This window comes from Falco rusticolus, chromosome 13, assembly GCF_015220075.1.
Source record: "Falco rusticolus isolate bFalRus1 chromosome 13, bFalRus1.pri, whole genome shotgun sequence".
Lineage (NCBI taxonomy): Eukaryota > Metazoa > Chordata > Aves > Falconiformes > Falconidae > Falco > Falco rusticolus.
Window position 1 is genome coordinate 3325628 of NC_051199.1, and position 5990 is coordinate 3331617.

General features: G+C 47.5%; 1 protein-coding gene across 4 annotated transcripts in view; it reads right to left on the reverse strand.

The window, feature by feature from the left end:
- MAP3K13 (mitogen-activated protein kinase kinase kinase 13) overlaps positions 1 to 338 on the reverse strand; it is a 79972-nt gene extending 79634 nt beyond the window's left edge. For 2 of the 4 annotated variants that reach the window (XM_037406496.1, XM_037406504.1), the window contains exon 1: positions 277 to 335. The gene's annotated coding sequence lies outside the window, so the exon portion shown is untranslated. Of the gene's footprint in view, positions 1 to 276 lie in introns of all 4 variants that reach the window. The other 2 variants (XM_037406499.1, XM_037406502.1) reach the window with 2 other exon arrangements.
- Between the last annotated feature and the right edge of the window lie 5652 nt (positions 339 to 5990).

Genomic DNA, 5990 nt, shown 5'->3' on the forward strand with positions numbered 1-5990 from the left:
GGCCCCGCAAAGCAGAAGTGGCACCGGGGAGCACCGGGGCGCGCCCCGTGCCCCTGGCGCCCGGGCCCACCCGGGAGCACCCACAACCGCCGGCCGTTCCGCGGGGCCCAGCGCTCCCACAGCGGCCAAAGGGAGGCTAAGGGGCCGGCGGAGCCGTTCACCTCCGGGGCAACCCCCGGCACGGCGGCCCTGCACGCGCCCACCCTCCCGCTGCCTCAGCCGCTGAAAGACAGGAGAGGCCCGGGAGAGGGCCCCGGCCCGGCCCCGCCGCGTTACCTGGGCACCGCGTCCGGCGCCGGCAGCACCGCCCCGCTCAGCGTCGGCCCCGCCTCTGCGCGTCACTTCCGGCGCCGCGCCCCGCCCCGGCGCGGCCAGCGGGCGCGCAGGCGCAGCGGCGCACGGGCGGCGGTTGGGCGGCGGCCGTGAGGCGGTTGGGCGGCGGTTGTGAGGTGGCCGTGAGGCGGCCGTGAGGCGATTGGGCGGCGGTTGTGAGGTGGCCGTGAGGCGGTTGTGAGGCGGCTGCTGACGGCCTGCGGTGCCAGCCCTGAGCGCCAGCCCGAGGCGCTCCCCGCCTGAGGCCCCCTGGGCTCAGTCGGGTGCGTGCGGGCAGCCCCGGGCGGGCTGCCGAGCGCCGGCGCTCCGGGAGAACGGGCCGGCCCCGCCAGGCAGAGCCAAGGTTCGGTGACCCGCTGGGCTGCCATGGGTAGAAGTGCACCAGGTCTGTCGGGGGTGCGGTTAGGGCAGGCAGACCGCGAAATGCTTTCCTTGTCATCTGAAGGTTTCCCATGTTTTCGAAGACTGAGGGATACCAGCTCCAACAGATAATTTTTCAGCCAGTTCTCAAAATACAAGGATGCAGGCTACGTGGCTGAACTGGATATTAAGATGCCAAACTTTTGACAGATGCTTTACTGCTCGACAGAAAAGTTTCCTTAATGGTACATCAACAACCAGTGATCTGGAATAGACAGCTGAAACTTTTATGCATTATATGTATCTTGTCATCATTATTGACAATCTTAGTCTCCTCCAAGAAATGGCCGCCTGCAATGACTTGTGTTGCTTTTATTCATCATAATTATATGAACATTTGCATCCTATCTCAGTCTTTTGTATAAATTACCTAGCATTCTTCGTGTCTGATCCCTCAAGTTATTCCAGCATGCTGGATGGTTTCACAGTGATGCCGCACAACAGTACCTCAAACCACACGTAAATGCTGTAAGGGGACTGTAACCTTGCTCTTTAGCAGTTTTCTGTGGTGCTTCCCTGTCTTTTGTAGTATATTCATTTGCTCCTAAGAACAGCCACATTGCATTAGCACCAAGGGAATGGGATACTGTGAACATTCCTGAAGGTTTCTGAAACTGTTCTGAATCCTGTTTTCTGCCAGTCAGTTTTACGCTGGGATACAAAGGGAATCAGTTAAGAGGGCAAAGATGAACACTAATGTCCACGTTACCATTTACGGGGATGGTAGCCAGCATCCTTTGTTTGCTGGCTTCACAATTTTTTTTATAAAGTCCTGCATTGCTTTTGGTTATATTGTTCACTGTAAACAAGCACACATAGTATAAAAAACAAAGGCAGCAATACCTGTACAACAGCACTACGTGCTTATGTTTGCTGTCATTTTAAACACTTCGGGAACACCCTTCCCACATTTATTTCTCCCCCAGTGGGAATCATAACAGCCACATCAATCACACTGAGATTTGCATGCTAAGGAGCGAGGGACTATCGCTGCAAATGACTGCGCTGTCTGGAGTATCAATCCAAGAGGAAGGCCTCTGCTTGCACAAGCAATACCACGGCTTGCCAGGAGGTGTTGCTTTCAAACCACTCAAACATCGGAGCTTAAAAATCATGAAATAGGCTTGCACTGGTAAAAATAACCAGCAGATACTTTGTTCTGGCAGGGAGAAGTCAAGATTTTCCATTTGAAATGGTAATTTTTGTTTAAGTAAATTTAAATCTGAAATGCGCAGAGTGGTACAGACAGAAATAAATGCTGAAGCGGCAACCCACTGGATGGGAAATACTGTGGGTTTGTACATTGCTCACAAATATGTCAGACCAGCTTTATGTGTGCAAACTGTCAACAGCCTTGTCTTTGCAGGTCTGGATGTTAAAATTATACATATAAATAACAGATGCAGTGGGGAGTTTTACAGAGGTAACTCTTGGTTTCAAGAAGCCAAGGAGCAGAGTAAAACCTCAGTAAGACAAGGAGTCGTCCTGCTCAGAGACCTGCCGGGCTCTCCACACCTGCACTGATACATTTTAAAAGAAAATTAGCTGTTTCTTTCTGAGGGGGAGTGCAGTGTTGGATATAAAACCACTCTCCACCTACAGCCCTGTTTTTAAGTACATATTAAAGTGACAAATGTAATTAGGCATTTAATTATGCCCAGCCTTGGTCTAGAAGACAGAACAGGAGGCAAAGTTTCTAAGACATTTTAAATCTTTTTTGCTAAAGGAAAACAAGCCTCAAAGTTACTCAGCAAGGAGGACAAGTTTTCAAGTATGTCTTTATCACTTCAAACTAAAACAACCTCCTTTGCTAAAACGAGCTGAGGCTCTTCAGCAGAAATTTAAACTCTAGAATTTCATAGCCCACATAGCCTTGTTGTGTAGATTTTTTAATTTTATTTTTATAGTATATAAATTACCACACTTGCTCCAGCTGTGCCTTTCAAAGAGCGATACATACTAGCCCTGAGGCGCTGAACTCCAGCTCACTAAGGCTCTGGAAGGCTGTTTTTGGAGATAGTTTGGAAAAGGACCTTAGAGTTACCAGAGGAGGTCACCTAAGGGTGTGTGTAACCAAAGGAACCTTTGAAAACTATTTTGTGTTCAGATGTTTACCAATATTGGGTTTTACTACAGATGAGGGTATTGGCTAGGATCACAAAACAGTGTACCAGGCAAAAGATTATAAAGGTGAGGATATCAACAGCTCTTTTTACACCAAATAATCTTTTTTAAAGCAAAAAAATATATTTTTTAAAAGGTCACAGCTGTAAAAGAAAAGCAGAAAACAGTTGGTGAATTTAGCTGGCCCTCCAAGCTGTCATTTCAACAGCAGGGTGTAATTCAAGCCTGCTGTTTAAACCAGCTGCTGTCAAGAACAAGTAAGTTTTCAGAGCTCCTACCCCCTCTCAGCACTGTGACCACAGGTTATATACCACAGAACCTCAGCTCAGATTGCACAATACAGCTAGTTAGACTTTCCATATTCCTCTGAGGTAGTCCCAGTGGAAATACACTGCTCCTACAACTGGAATATCACTGCAGACCCTCCTTTTCAAATGCCTCTGGGGTAGAAACAGACATGTTTTGGGCAACTAGTCAATAATCATTTTACAGGAACTTTTGTTCCATGTGAATAAGTTTATAGCAAATCGAGCCGCATCTTCTGAAGTACCTTGCAGCAATGATATAGTAGAATAAAAATTAACCCGAGCCGCCTATAAATGAAGCATTGTTTGTATCATTCAGCACTTTCTGAACAAGGCTGATGATCCCAGGAGGTTGTTGGAGACTTGACAGACTTGTGCTGCTTCAGCTCAGGAAGAAGCAGGATTCTTTCTTTTACCACAGCATGTTCTGAGGGGTTGGAAGACAAAGCACAACATTCACATTTATTAAAATCTGTCCTTTGGTGAATATCCCTCATTTCCACTTCTAGTAATGGAGTTTCTAAGGCTTTGATATTCCCACTTGGAGAAGCCTATACTTTTTCCAGAGCTGGAATGGGCACCAGGTATATTTTCTGAGCATTATCCTCGACTCTGCAGTGAAAAGACCAGTTATGAAAGGGATGACAAAACTTAACAACCCCAGAGGAATATCCACAACCTACCTCACTGCCTGCCTTGTCCTGTTGAAAGCAAGCTTTTCATTACTACTCCAACTTTGTGTAAGAAAGTTAAGCCTCTACCACAATCATCATCTACTTCTGAAATGGCATCAGCTGCTGCAGACAAGAGTAGAGGTGTCCTCTAGCAGAGCATGAAGATGTGAGCAATTTTAGATACGCAGTTAGAGTATTTCTCTTCATATAGCAAGATATCTTTTCTTTTGGCCGGCCCAGGACTAGAGAAAGCCACCACCATATCTTGCGGTTTCATAGTCAACTGCTGTTTTCATCCAAGTATAAACCGCCAGGCAGTGCAGGGAAGAGCCCGGCTCCTCACAAAATAGATTTAGAAATAGAAGCACTGGAGACCTGCACAAGGTTTTGGTGAAATACTCAAAAGTTTACAGAAAAAAACTTGATCGTGTTGATTACATTTTATCAAGGTTAAGTGCACCAACAGGCTCTGCAACCTTCACCCCCTCCCACAGCTGCCTGTGCTCAGATCAGCTCTGATACCGCAGAGCTGCATTGCCTGGGATCAGACTGTTGTGAAAACAGCTAAGCTGTGAGAGGAAAAACCAGCAAGATGCCTAGCCTGGAGCCCACGCCCATGTACTCGTTTTCCTCCATTGGTCTGGGAGCTGCATTTATGCTCAGGCCATCGCACTTGGTCCTTGTAAACTCAGCACAGAACAAAGCTCTGGAGACTTTAATTTCTTCTGCTGTATACACTTAAATGCACTTCTGCTCATGACCAAACTCTATTTATCTTTAGGGAGAAAAGAAGACAAACATAAGGCTTATATCAATAAACCTTAAACATTTACTGGAGCCTTTCCATGACTCTGTAGAGCTTGCTTTTTTTTCCTTTTTTTTCCTGTGAGCTTTCTTTTGCTGAGAACTGTTTTCTTCTGTGTTTATTCATGCTCAGAAGTTCTTGTCACAATGATAGCAGTAGTATCATTAAAGGACAAGTAAAAGAGACCTGTAAATTTTAAACAGAAAGTACAACTCTGAGTGATCTTTGGTTTCATTCTGGTTAATAAAAATGCAACAGATCAGTTAGCGCACCAAGGCATAGTTTGCACCATTTTTATAAACTCCCAAAACACAGTTTTACAAGCAAATTGCAGAAAATATCCCTGGGGTTTGGTGGAGTTTTTTACATTATGTAAAAATGTACATTTTGGGTGGGTTTTTTTACATTATGTAATAAATGACAGAAGAGCTGTAGCGATTTACCACAACAGCGGTAAGAAAGACAGCGGTTGCAGTGAGCGAAGGCTACATATTCATATGGACCTTTCCGTACACGTACACCAAGTTCTCACATTATCTGTAGCTGTTCTAGACCAGGGGAAGGAGCTGCAGCTGCCAGCCTAGTGGCTGACTTTTTGCGGCCAAGAGATATAAAAGAGAGGTTACAGAGATATGAAACCATTTCAAGCAAAGTTAACATTCCACAATAAGCTCATTAGAATAAATATACCTCGCCCCATAGATTAAACAAACACCCTACAACACACGGGGAAAGCCAGGCCTCATTACACACCCACACCTGGGAGAAGCACCTGCGGTTGCTGAGATTTTTTCTGTGGGAGTTACTGGAGGATTCGGCCCGCTCAGGGGGTCACTCTGCCAGGCCTAGGCTGGGCCCCGTTACAGCGCAGTGTGCCCCGGTGCCGGGGCTGGGCTGGGCAACCGGCCACCACAGAGCCACGTACAAAGCCATCACTTCTCCAACACCCAGGGAACCTTCTCTCTCCCTTAAATTACATTTTAGTGTGAAGGATGCTTTTGTAATATTAGGAACTACTTTTTCACACCCCCATATCTTTTAGGTTTTTAAATTAATATTGTTCTAAGTAGGATTTTACAGACGTGGCAGAGCTCACCACATCCTCGCTTCTTTACCTTCCCTGCGTTAATTTCAAAACCACGCGGGCCTCAGACCCTCGAGCAGGGTCTCCGCAGGGCCAGCCCTTGGCAGAGCTCCGCAGCGGAGCACGGCACGCTGCCTGCCGCCCGGCCCCGGCCCCGTCACCCTCCCGGGCGGCTGCCTGACTCCAGGCCCCGGCAGCGCCGCCGCCCCCAGGCCGCGGGCAGCACCCGCCGTGCGGCGCCGCCC